Below are 14,071 nucleotides of genomic sequence, written 5' to 3'. Positions count from 1 at the left end.
TGAACAGAGGAGGAAAAACGAGTAGAAGAAGAATGGATGATGAGAGAGAAGTAAAAGGAAAAGAAGGGTAGGCATACAGAGTTGAAAACAGCAAGATGAGGAAAATGAGAAAAGAAGAAGTGACAGAAGGAGGAAGATGAGGAAGAGGGGAAGAAGGAGAAAAAAAATCACAATACATCAGTGTGTTCCTCATCAAACCAGCCTGACTCAGGTCTTGTCAGGACGTCAGCAGGCGCTTGAACCATCCTGTCCTGTATCTGGTTATTTACTGAGGAAATAGTGCAAGTGGGGCTGTTTTACTGTGACAGGACTGCGGAGGAAAATGCAACTAAATATGTCGTACTGTCGAGGAATCGCTGCATAATAGATGCGAGAGTTGGCGCTTCCTCTTACTGTTTGTCCGCTCAGGGGAGAACTTGTCTGCATGAGTCAGCTGCCATCAAAAAGATGAAGACATCCAAAAGGATAGAAAGACAGCTGAATTTATCTTCACAGACGTCTTCTGTGACATTCTCTACTTTTTCCCACAGCGTCAAAAAGAGCGAGCGCTTTAATGGTGAAGTGGTTAAACACAGATATTGGCAAGGAGGGTCTGTAATCACGACGCAAGGTTAAACACACACCCCAAAGCTCTACATGTTGCTGCTCTCACAGATGAAGCTAATCCCACCCCCAAGAGCCAAAATTGGAAGTGTAATTCTCTCCGATTTGACAGGAACCAGATGCTAGGCGGACCGCGGACGCTGGTGTTTGCAAAATGAAACAGCCTGTTTGCATGAGGCTTCGGGGGTGTTACGCCGGTACATTTCACATCACAGGAACAATCTGCTGTCTTGTAGCGACATGGGCGCGCGAACGCCTCGTGAAAATCAATGCTGCATGTAAAGTGGAGAGTGCTTTTCATTTAAATGCATTCTAACAGGAGAAAGCTAGCTTTCACAGTGAAGGGCTGGTTCTCATTGTCATAAAAAATAACAATAATCCTAATCATATGTCGCGAAAGCCTGATTGATCTCTGTGCCGTAGAGATCCATCGTTGTCGGTGAATGTGTATTAATCCCTGGCTAAAAATAGTCCCTTACAAAGTCGCTGCTTAGCCCTCTTTGAGTAGCATTTGTCATAATCTACAGTCTCCAGCTGTAACAATCTCCAGCTGGGAAAATACTGAGCCATTTAAAAAAAAAAAATCTACCTGTTTAACAAGATGTTCAGTTTTAGTAGGAGATAATTAGCTAAACCCACAAGATGCAGAATAACACTTAAATAGAATTAAAGGTTTGAATCTGTCGGACAGTTTAGCATATATTTCATGAAAAAAAAATCTGCTGGGGAAAGCCATGTGATATGATCAAAAGCCCCAGAACAGCTACTAATGTACCTTGTGAAAAGCTTTTGTCAACTAAAAAACACACATTTTAAGCAGTAAATAACACTTTTCACTGACATGGTTAAAAAAAAACTATATTTTGCAGCACTTTGGACTTCCTGTGTAGGAGTGGCCTACCTTGCTGGACATGTACCCAATGCTCCACCTCCAGGATGCACGCAGGTGAGCAAAATGCCTTCGAACGGAGCTACCCAGAGACATGGCTAGGTACGGGAGCCGCTTCTCTATGTGCAACTATAGAGATTGTAAAACTAAACCAAAGATATCAAGCTTGTCACATCACAGTCAAGATTTCCAGGCAAAATCTGTCGTTGTGTGTCGGATGTAATTCTGTGTTTTCAATCTGAGGCCATCATCCAGATGATAACAAGCTTCATCTTGAAGTGCTCCAGTTCCCTATGACAGAAAAGATGCTAGAATCTGCGTCGTTTGTGCCAAACTCCATTGGCGATTATGTAATAAATGATGATGCAGTCTTCCCTCTCTTCCGCCCCGCTCGAATGTCGTCTCCCTGCTTTCTCCTGCTTTCAGTCGTCCTCTCCCTCATACTCACTTTGTGTTCTCTGGAACTACTCCTCCCACGGTCTCATTATCTCTCATTATTACAGACTCCCCCGCCCCCCCCCACCCCCCAGCTTCTCTTGTCTTGACTCCTTTCCCAACCCATGTGTTTGTATACTGTAAGGTCCCTGTGAGAATAATACAGTATGTTTGTGCTTGTCTGATGCACATGTGTTTGACATAAGCATAAAATATGGAATGAAAATATTTCTTTATGTTCAGTCTTAATACGTCCCTGTTGGTTTGAGCAATAAAATGGTTGGACATCACAACTATTGTGAAATTGGATGAAACTTTTATTCTTCCTTTGTATGCTTTGTGCGCTGTCATACAAATCAACATCAGCATTTTTGATTTGCAGTGTCTGGAGCAGACATGCATGTCTCTACACACTCTCTATCCTCTCCTTGAGCCAGAAACTGATTTAAATAATCCCCATAAAACAGGCCCCACACTGACTCAATTATGGTCACAATGGGGCGTTTCGACTCAAACCCACCATGCATGCATCCTATATGGACTAACCAAATAAACGTTCCACCAGCACTTCCCCCCTGCTGTCTGTTCAGCATGCACACACACACAGACATACACTCATATGCACAAATATATAAGAAACCTCTCATGGTGATGAATCTTGGATTTAAAAGGATATTTTGGATGTTTTGAAGCAGAGTTGTATAAAGTACTTATCCATGGCCCAACGCAGACACTGAGCAATATACTGCTATGGACAGGCGCAGCAAAAATGCATTTTAGCCCAAAAAAAAAGGGCCCACCTGTAGTGTGCGGTATATTTAGAATATTTTCACCACTTTATATTATCTGCAGACAGTTCTTTCTAACAGGAACTGAAGCAGCTCTCTCTCTTTGCTTTCTTTCACCAGACTCAACTGGCAAAAACAGTCATTTTACGTCACAGAACACAAGAGCTTCTGGACTATTTGCTATTTCCTAATTTGTTTGTGTTAATGTGTGAATTTGGTGTTTTAAATGGTTAGATCAAATCAGAAGTACAGTGTTAGTTCATTAATCAAGGCAGTGGTAGACCAGTCCTGTTTCTGCAAAGTAAAATGACCGTTTTTGTCAGTGGAGTCTGGTGAGAGCGAATATGTTTTTCCTTTGACCCTGTCCGGCAACATGGATTAACTTCTCTGCTTCTCTTCTCTACTCCCAAACAGCAATATGTCAAATCATTGGTGACAACTTTTTATAATTACAGTAATAAAGCAAGACCATGGTCAAGACAATTAGTAGCCTCTGTCTTGGTATTTTTAGTGTGAGCATTTCTCATAACAACACCCACACTCTACTCTGTAAAGATGCACAGACTGCGAATTAATCTCCACACAGACTGGTGTACACAGACCGATCTGTGTTTATAATCTCACTCTGAATCACCGCTGAACTTCTGCTGCCGATCCAAACATTCAGGCGACATCTGACGCAAACACTGACTCATTATCGTGACTCACCAAAGAGAGAAGAGGAAAAACAGGGATGCAAGACATGAGTGCTGCTTTTATCTTTAGAATAAACGCTGCCTCTGGTTTCATGTAAAGCCAAACAAAGACACAGGAGCCCCTTATAATCTAAAAACATTTTAAACAAGCCAACAAATTTTTCCCTTTGTGACTGCTAGTTTGCATAAACTGTTTACTTTTTGCATTTGTAGTGGTTCTCCCCTCTCTTATTTTTCTGGAATCTTGCCTTCCTGGGAACCCACCGCCCGTGCCCACACCCTTCATGGTTTAGCAATGTCAAGCTAGATATGCATGCCTAGTCTCGGGCAAGGCCTTGGCAGCGATTTTTGGCACAGATGAGACGCAATTTGCAGTGAAATGGCACCAACAGATGTCACAGCAGCTTTTCTCATTTTGTAGGTATGAACCAAATATTTGTTTCAACTGGCACAGAGCAGACAGAGAGTTAAATCATTTACCTCAGGGCACCTGCTTGTATTGACTTACGGTGTGCCACTGGAAAAATCATAGACTTTTTCATTGTTTCATTATTATCAATTAATGAATTAATATAGTTAATGACACTTACATTCAACTTGCATTCAAATGATGCATAAAAAATGAATTTTTTTTTTGTCTTCAAATTACTCATAAGCATTGTCCCTTCAATTTAGAGACTGGTCTCTTAGATTTGAAGGTATGTAAGCTATGTGCAACCTATAATCAACCCAAGTCCAACCCACAGAGCAGCAACAGGAGCTCTAATTGGCTCACTGTTATCTTTTGCATGCTGCTGCCACCTTCTGCAGTGTGCAGGAACAGGTGGTGGGATTTGAGTGCTGGGTCGGTTGTTTAGAATTACTAAAACATCAATTATCTCTTTTAATGGCAATTCAAGGGAGAAATTAAGTATATGACATTGCCAAAAGCATAGGGACACTGGAACAAATGTGATTACTGAACAAGTAATTCCAAAAACTTTCGGCATTAACATGCTGCTCTCACAGTCTCCACTCTTTCCACATGATTGGCGGCAGGGATTTGCTACCGTTCAGCCACAAGAGCATTACTGAGGTCAGCCACTGGTGTCGGACAATGAGGCCTGGCTTGTCCCAAAGCTGCTGGATGGGGTTGAGGTCGGGGCTCTGTGCAGGCCAGTCAAGTTCCTCTACATCAAACTAGGAAAAACCATTTCTTTCTGGATCTGGCTTTGTGCAGAAGGGAACTGTCATTTGTAATGGTGCTAACATGTTAGGGGGCCTATTCCAAACCATGAAGACCAAAAATGTATGTGTAAAATGATGTCCACATACATTTGGCCATATAACGTACACGAGGATTGTTATTCCAGCACTTTGCTGCATAACAATAACAGTATTAATGAATGAACAGGTTTTAAAGCATGTTTCTTTGGCATTAACACTAATAAAGAATAGGTGTTACTTACCGGTGTATCTACATGCTTTAATGGCAGCTGAGGAGTAGGAGGCTGGAGAGAAAAGTGAGACAGAGTCAGTGGGTTAGTCATTGTTTCTTTCACACTGAGGAAGAAACAACATGGTGAGCAACAGGATGAGAGAGAGAGAGAGAGAGAGAGAGGTGGAGAGACTTTTATAGACAGCCATGCCTGGTTGTCAGTGATACACCAGACACACAGTCATTCTGTTAACCTTGAGGAGACTCTCTCTGTCTCTACATACATACTCACTATGACTCTCACCCAAACGACGAGGGAGTCCTTTTCCTGCACTCAACTTAACTGGACTATCAGCACCATTACGGTTCTTAAAAACTCCAGTGACAGTTCTTTTATAGCAAGTGGCGACTACATTTGTTTCCAGAGTAACCTTGTTCAGTAAATGTCACTTTTGGAAGATGCCAGAAAACTTTCACTAATATGCAGAGTGTGAAATTGTTTGACTTCTTGACTTAGAAATAGTCGTTTGACTAAAAGTTTACTTACTAGATGTGGTTTCAGCCACATCTCATGACCCAAAACCTCTTTATCATCAGTTGCTGATTGATACAACTTAGTTGATTGAATTGATAGCAATTACAGCAATTATAGCAAAGTCTGTTCACGAATCAAAATGACTTTTAGTTTTGGATGTGGTTACAAAAAGAAAAATGCAAGGTGACAACTGCTGAATTATCAGTGTGAAAACAAATGAAAATAAAAAAAAACTAATCTGGTCACAAAGGGTAAAAAGAAGCAGGGATGGAGGAGCAGAGACAGTATGTGAGGTAGGGAGAGAAAGTATGGGACAGAGACAGAGAGAAACACACACACACACACACCACACACCAAGGTTGACAGTGATCCATGTGTTAAGGAAAATCTCTTAACTGAGTTAAGCACAGCGTCTTAGGCTGATGTGAGCTCTATAAACAAAACTGGGGACTGTTTAACAAGCTGCTGCAGTCATGTAAAAAAGGCCAGCGTCCAAAGTAAATACGTGAAAAGTAGTTACTGCAGCTTGGAATGTTCCTAATTTGGTCATATCATTGGTGCTTAATCTTGAAAACATAAAACAGGACCGACTGCGCCACTTTTTATTTGACTGAATAGAATATTGAGCAGAAATCAGGAGAATGATCAAATTGCTATTCCTGCTGGTTTTCTAATCATGTCCCGCCCTTTGCTGAGTGTGCATTCTTCATGGAAGTGAATGAAAACTCTCATTTCAGGCGCATTAAAGCGAAAGTGACTCAAGTCTCGCTGTAGCAGTGCATGGATCACATTTTGTCTTGTAAAGGAGCAGGAAGAAATGACAAATTAGACATGCTTAGAGTTGCAAACATGGTTTCCATCCCAGTGGCCTCTGTCTGTGAGATCTATTCTACATAATCACTGATCAGTTCAGATTCAGCTGGGGAACCGTTTCTCTCTATTATCTTGTTTCAGACAAAGGCAGAAAGTTGAAAATGTTTAAATGCAACATTCATGCAACGCTGTTCACGATGCAATGCATAACAGACGTGCAAATCAATGAAGCACAGATGGTTGGACGACAAATGACAGTTCAGAAAACAAAAATATTACATATTAAAGGTAACCTGTGGAGTCCCACTTCTGCAGGTTTCACATTGCTGCCAATGATTTCACATGTTTCTAACAAACAGGTAGCGATAATGTGCCACCGTAGGCAAAAATACACCAATTAAACCAGCGAAGAAGAAGATCACTGCTGGACAGTAAACATGGATGCTAACGATGCCAGTTTAAAACGTTTAGGAAAAACGGCTTTGCAAACGTGTTATGGGGGGAGAAAATACGTTCAGCACAAACAGATCACAAGAATACACACAATTTGGGGAGCAACAATGAATCTAAAAGAAATCTTTAAGTCTTCACAGAAGCATTTCTGTTTGCTATCTTTTAAGTTGGCTACATCTCAAATTAGCAGCAGCTATCTAAAAGCACGGTATGCTTGACTTATTTGGTGCTCATATTATTTCGTATATTTTATTTCATTTGGACCGATTAAATGGTGCTTCGTCAATGTGACGTTTTGTAAAATGTCTTCTTCAGCCGCACCTCGATAATGCGAGTAGAGATCATAGTTTATCTTTCACTGCCAGTCAGCCAGTCACAAGGCAGCATTATGGAAAATCTATTCGGTAACGTAGAACTATAACAACATTGTCTCCTAGAAATTATGTTTGTGTATTACTACATTTCTTTCATAATTACGTTGCGGTGACAAAAGTAATTGCAGCCTGGATTATGTTCAGAGAAAGCGCCGGAGAGATGAATGGAAACGCCTGGTGAAGTCACAAAGTGCAGGTCTGTGACACCAGATCCAGGGTTCGCAACCACACTCCCGTCTGTGGTTACGTTTAGGAAACAAAAGCACTTTGATTAAAGTTAGGGAAAGATTGTCATTTTGGTTAAACATTAATAAAAAAAAAAAAATTTACATCTCAAGTCACTGCTGATTTCTTCTGGATTAAAAACAGACCATAATCTTTCCCTGACCTTGACCAAGCGTGGCCAGTGGCTAAACATGACTAGAAAAAAGGCTGAATAATGCAGCAGTCACTATGCATTGTGAGAGCAAATATTTTGAGATTAAAAACGTAGTTAATGCTACAGTGATATTATATCATGAAAGTAGGACATTTAAGTAGAAGCATGCACTGGTAATTTTATTTATCTTAAACAATTTATTTGAAGAAAATCTACCAACAGTGGTAGGTATACCACAACAAAACATTTTCAGTGTCTCACTAAATTGGGATGTGGCCAAAGGACGTCCACTCCTCTCCTTTCTGTGACTCTTCCAGTCTCTGTATCACTGTTCCAACCTCCTGATGACACTCTGTGACCCTCTAAGCTCAGTGAACACCTCCGTCTGAGGACTTCCTGTTTGAAGCCTCCAGTGTTGAGGTGCTGCTGATCAACTGTTAGGTGTCGTCTTGGTCTCACGATGTCAGAATGCGAACAGCAGGATGAGGAGGACTGTTTAAATACCAATTCTAACTGAAGCAGGAAATGTATTGGTGGATTCATGGATCAAACCTGTTGTGAATGTTGCTGTTAAGCTTCTTGTTAGAGAACAGCAACTGGTGCAGAAAGTACTGAGACACTGAGCAGTTGGACATGTGCATTCAAAAGTTTAGAGAAGGTCACATTAAGTTTACCTGGAAAGGTTAGAATGCATTTTAGGTTCATCCTGAAATTTCACCTGAAAGCTGAATATCCCTGACGTTTTGTGAGTAGTGTATCTGCTGTTGCAAATTAGTTGTACATAAACATAATTTCTAGGAGACAGGGCTGAAAAAACTGCGGTCTCATGACTAATCATCACCATCTTTTAGCACTCTCACTGCCAGCATCATCACCATCAAACTCTTCTCTCCTCTACAGCTGGGAACAGGACGCAGAGGGTGTCATGTTTGAGCTGTACAAGCAGGATTTTCCTTTGAGGAAAGGAAGGAAGCTCTTATGCTTATACCTTCTGACCTTTGACCTCCAGCAACAACCCCACAGTGCTCCCTGTGTGTGTGTGTGTGTTCTGCCACAATCACAGGAAGGATCAATGCATTATGGGTGTCTGACAGCTCAACAAGCTCTTTAAGAAGTTTCCGCGATGGTCTTGTTTGTGCACAAATTCACACACGTACTGCAGGAACACACACGCTCGCACACGTTGCACTCACCAGCTCATAGTTGGTAGTTGTTTGACATGATGTGGTGACCTGTAAATGGAGAAAGAGAGAAATCATGAGTGGGAAAAAAAGCATTCGAATCTGCTGAAAACGGCTGTTTTATTAGACCATTATGTAGATCACATTAAAAAAAAAAGAGGAGAGGAAGAATAATTCAACAAAATGACTGAAGGACATAAACTAGTAGCATCTTCTCATCGCTGAAGTACTTCAGGACTACTAAAGGAACTTTCTGAGTATTTCCCTGACTGTCTTCCTCAAATCACCGTCAACAGTACAGAAATAACCGCTGTTTTTCTGTGTGGGAAACATGTCAGGGCCATTCCAGGCTAAATCACATTTGGCATCGGAGTCACACTGAGAGAGAAAGCTTCTTGTAAAAGTCAGAAAACCTGTCTGTCTGAGAGAGTCCGGGCAAACACAAAGTGCCTCATCAAACATGTCTAAAGCAATTTCACTTGTATTCAATAAAACCTCAGGTCAAACATCATGCGACATTCTGATTCGAGCAGCACATCCTTGCAGAGGAGGGCGCTAGGACCCACATGCACCTTGAACAAATGTCACATATGTGAGGATTCCAAATGGTCACTGTGACCGGAGAGTCATCCATTCTTGCAGACTTTGCAGAGAGACATGACAGATTACGCACTGACCAATCATAGCTTGTCTGTCTGGCCATCTTTTGTGATTTGTATGACGTCCATGGATGAGAAAAAGGCACTCTTCCACCTGACAGGAAAAACATAGTTCCTCTTTGAAAGTGTGTGTGTTATGATGTCATGAAAAATGTTGTAGAAGTTGTTAAACTAGGTGAACAGCAAGCAAATCAGAAAAGTTTCTTTATACAGTCATTTTCCAGAGAGATATTTTACATCCTCGAGTATCTGATTTTGTCTGACCATCAATCTAAAACCCAATGATATTCAGTTTACTATCATATCAGACAAAAAAACAGGACATCCTGCTATTTGAGAGGCTGCAAACATCAAATGTTCTGTGTTTTTGCTTTGAGAAATGATCATTTCCATGGTAATTAATTGCCAGAATAGTTGCAGATTCATTTTCTGTTAATAGACTAACTATTGATCGACAAAGCTCTGGTTTTGCTTGTTCTCTCTCCCTGCTGAGAAATATTCTACCATCCATCTCCCTTTTTTGCAATGCAGTCTTATACTGCAGCTGTAACAGTCTTGTGAAACAGCCTCCTGCCCTGCTATGTGCTGTACAACTGTGTTTTTATTTTTTCAGTTAAAAAAAAATAAAACAGTGGATTTCCCAATAAATGTGGCTGGATGGCGCAGCAATAATTTCAAATGCAGTGTGGAAGGCAGGTATCTGTTGCCAGGCCTCCCAGCAACAGTATCACTTGTCCCTAATTATACTATCACCTCAAAATAAGAGCGGTATTGATTTCCTGATGTTGCAATGCTACATGTAGCATCTTTAAATAGCAGTTAAGGCCAAAACAGTTTGCTCATAGTATTTGTGACAGGCAAGCGTGGCACCTAATAGTCTGCATTACCCCCTGCACCACAAATCACTAATTATGATGCATAAACAGGCCCTCTCTGGCTTGGCTGGCTGAGTAACCGCCATCTGATTCTATTTACTTCAGTGCGTACAGATACACATGCATGTGGGAGTTCATGGATGCGTACGTTTGCACGATTAAACGTGCAGGGGTCAGTATCGCCATGTGAGCGTCGTGAGTTGACGGATGTTTACGAGCGGCGAGATGAGAGCGCGCTATCAGGAGACAACAGACACAGGCGGGAAGGAAGGCGCTGTAATTAGTTTGCTCTGGGAAAACAAAAGACTCGTTGACTTTGTAATGCTATCATCAAGTGTATCAGAATACAGTAGTCGGATAACATCGCAGCGGAGCAGATCCCTCCCAGTGCATGCTGATATGCAATGTGATGGCATCAGTCCACCAGTCAGTGCTGATATGGCTACGTGCTCCATCTAAAACACGAAGAAGCTGCCCAAGAGTGCACTAAGATATTTTCAGAGTGCACACAGCAATATGAGTTCCATCTTAAAGCCAGCCACTAGCTTATATTAAATACCATTTCAAAACAATAAAATCTGACTTTATAAGCTCAACTTTACAAGCATTTAGTCAAAAAATCTCCCTCAAGGTGCTGTGCAGAAAAAAAAAAATCACTTAAGATTTTACAAACCAGATTTATGTGGCTGAAACCATTAACCATGATTCAAATCCAGAGAGGTTAAAATCCAGTAGGTTAATATCCAGTGCATGCACAGTGTGTGCATGTGTACGCATGTGAGAGAAGCCGCTCGTCTTGAAAAACACACACTGCGCTTGGAGGTCATTGTTTGGAATCTCCAGGTTAATAAAGTGAATGAGTTACACTGCAGGCGCTGCAGAGGGGGGGATTCAGGTGTTGATTCAACTGTACGGTCACTTTGGAGGCTGGAATTTCACATGTCGTGTGTTTCTATTATTTTGTCCATCCCATTCAATATCACTCATCAGTTTTCTCACTGTACTGCTGTCTCCTCCTTTTTCATCACAATGATATTATAGTTTTCATTTTCTCATCAGTGATTATGCAAACAGATATGAGGACAGTTTTCCCTTGCTAATACATAGTCTCATCTTCATCCGGGAAAAACATAATCATCATTTCTATTTTGTCCATTTTTTTGTTAATTAAATGAACACCTACAGCACAGTTCTCTTTCTGCTACTAGCGAGGCACCCTTTAGCAAGGCAGCTACTGCCCAACTACCCAACTGGAGCTTTTCAGAGTACTAGCAGGTTCTAGTACCAAGAGCCTGAAGCGAGTCGGCTCATGCTTGCTCTTTCCTGTGCATACACTAACTGGGGCCGCAGCTGACATTCATATTTCAGTGTTGGCGGTCCCAGTGGCCCCGGGGCCTCGTAGCAAGAGCATCTGCCTTTATTTACAGCTGACAGGAGGAGCTGTTCTGTGCACTGTACTGTAGCATACGTCTGATGATGACTCCCTCCAGTATTGATCTAAAGGTCAGAAGGGTGGAGTGATGACTTTGAGTTTCAGTGGCTACTGTATGTTTACATCCAGACAAACAAGACTATTGGTCAGATCATAACTATATGAATCCTGAATTATTCATTTAGGAATGTATTTGCACATGTAAAAATGGTTTGCAAGGAATCTGACCTGAAGACCGCCTTGCAAATATTCTTATTAAATCACAGATTTAGTCAGTCAGAGGCAGTCATGGGAATAGACAACCAGAGCAGCAGACAGAGAGAAAAGACAGACGCCGACTTCATAATCATGCAATCTTACATTCCTTCAAACGGGTCTCACTATAACTTAAAATCCTCACCACATCACCGAGCAGGAAAGCGAGAGAACAACAACCACCCTGACTTCATCCATATATGGTGGGTGCAGATGGAAGCCAGACTAATGGAGGCTTCACGTGGTTTTTACCAGCTCAGACGGATAAAAGCGCAGGAATCTCCGAGAGGCCCTGCCACATGCTGCAGCATCGCACCTGAACTTCATCCATCTGTGATTGTTTGTGCAACTTCATGTGTGCCATCTCGCAGACTGTAAGATGATCCAGTTCAGTTTTTTTTTTTTTTTTTACTGCTGGGTTGCTCAATAGTGAGAAAGGTTGAGAAAAAAAGAACTTTGCCTCTTTCTCAGTCAGTTTTTCAGTGCATTTCTTCAGCATTTTGAAATCATGCTATCTTGCATTTGTTTGTCTAAAATCCACAGGAGTTGTTTTGATTCATTTTCATCACCTAAAACTGACCATGCATTGTACTTATATAATGAAGGCTTCATTTTGTCCTGATTCCACTTAACATAAAGTGAAAGTTAAACTTTTCTTCGACCTCTGCATAAGTCTTCCCAATCACTTCCCAGCAAAATGACCAGCAGACCACAAAGCAAATTCTCCAACGTCAAGAAAAGGAGAGTCACAGTGGGTTTAGGCTTCTTAAACAGGGATCTTATAATCACTTCGTGTCACGAGGGGTGTCTGGGAAGCCACTGAACTAGAACAAGGAGTCAAGTGAGCCAACGGGGGCCCCGTCTGCAATCTCAACCCAGCCGAGAGGCCTCATTAGGGGGCAAACGGAGGTGAGCTGAGGCGGGACATTGTTGAATTCCAAAGGTCAAATGTCTCAGGTGAGTCTCTACGGCTTCACAGAGCATCCATCCTTTTTCTTAATCTCACCCCCTTCACAATGAGAGTGTGGATCAGCGAGAGCTTTAATGAATTCAGCAAAAGTGCTGCTCAAGTACTCAAGTGGGTTTATATGGAAATGGAGAGTGCAGAATATCAAAGCACAAATCTCAAGCCCGGTCCACTGAGTTGAATCATTGTATAATGAATAAACGTTCTGCAGTTCGAGCAGGATAGTGATGAACTGTTTTCTCTTTACTCTCAAACAGGCTGGAACAAGCATCCTCTCATAACCAGGGCAGAAAAAGACTGGCGTGCTCAGCAACCTTTACATTCTTTGTTTGCATTTTGTCAAACAATAAAGGCAGCCACATAAGAAAAGGTTATGAAATTTTACATTTTTGCAAGCATGAGATCATCATATTTTTTTGTCGTGGAAATATCTAAAGACTTATTGGAAGTAGAAGCTGAAGTTTTTTTTTTTCACTTCTAACTTAGCAATAACCTCCTGTAACTTAGCAATAATCGCTGTGATCTTAGTTGATCTGCTTCATCCTAACCGATGGCAGAAAGCATGTGTTTGCCACTGTGCATAAATCATCTCATTGGCTCCAATAAATAAGCCTGCCATTGGTCCAACCACACTCAAAATTCCTCAAGCAGTCCTCCTGCCCACACAAGAGCCACTGCCGCGCTAATGGCAATTTGCCTGAGAAAGTAAATTCTTCACTTTCCAAACGGGGGCCAAATAAGGACTGAAGCTCAAACAGCCCCTTTGGAGGGATTTATACATCGGCTGGGTTTCTGTTTTACTTGGAGAGCTAATAAATCCGCCGAGCGCTGTGATGGTGGGGAGCATGTTCCTTTTCCCGCTTTGACATTTTGACATAATGTCAAGTGTGTAACGCGCCATGTTCGACTGGGTGGCAGTGCGTCTCTGGCAAGAGTGTGCTGGCAGTGTTTTAGTGATGCCATCAGTGGTTAAATAATATCTGATGTAGAATTTAAAAAGAGAGTTAAATCAAGTTGTAGTAGAATAACGGCAAAATTAAAGACTCGTGCAGAATGCTGCCAAAAAAGAATACTGCGTGGGAAAAGTTTAGCACTAAACTACTATCTATCATTTGTAAGAGAGTCAATTTTTCATACTTCAGTGCCCTTTAAAACTGAGAATCCACTCTTTAAACATGTTATTTTGTCAGGGATCTAAACTATTTGGTGGATATCTAAATTTGGAGCCAAACACTGGGAAACATGCCTTTCCATCTGAGCCGCTCCATGAACGTCCAACAGCTACTTCAGATGCTTTTGCTCCCAAACATGGATAGAGACG

General features: G+C 41.5%; 1 protein-coding gene across 1 annotated transcript in view; it reads right to left on the bottom strand.

Moving 5' to 3' along the window:
• tns1a (tensin 1a) overlaps positions 1-14,071 on the bottom strand; it is a 53,670-nt gene that overhangs the window by 36,337 nt on the left and 3,262 nt on the right. Inside the window, exons 2-3 of the mRNA XM_070855895.1 lie at positions 8,575-8,613; positions 4,859-4,900 (exon numbers count right to left, since the gene is read on the bottom strand). The gene's annotated coding sequence lies outside the window, so the exon portion shown is untranslated. The remainder of the gene's footprint in view (positions 1-4,858; positions 4,901-8,574; positions 8,614-14,071) is intronic.

This window comes from Pempheris klunzingeri, chromosome 24 (assembly GCF_042242105.1).
Source record: "Pempheris klunzingeri isolate RE-2024b chromosome 24, fPemKlu1.hap1, whole genome shotgun sequence".
NCBI classification, from domain to species: domain Eukaryota; kingdom Metazoa; phylum Chordata; class Actinopteri; order Acropomatiformes; family Pempheridae; genus Pempheris; species Pempheris klunzingeri.
Note: the sequence above shows the minus strand (reverse complement) of the source record. Positions and strands in the feature narration are given on the sequence as shown.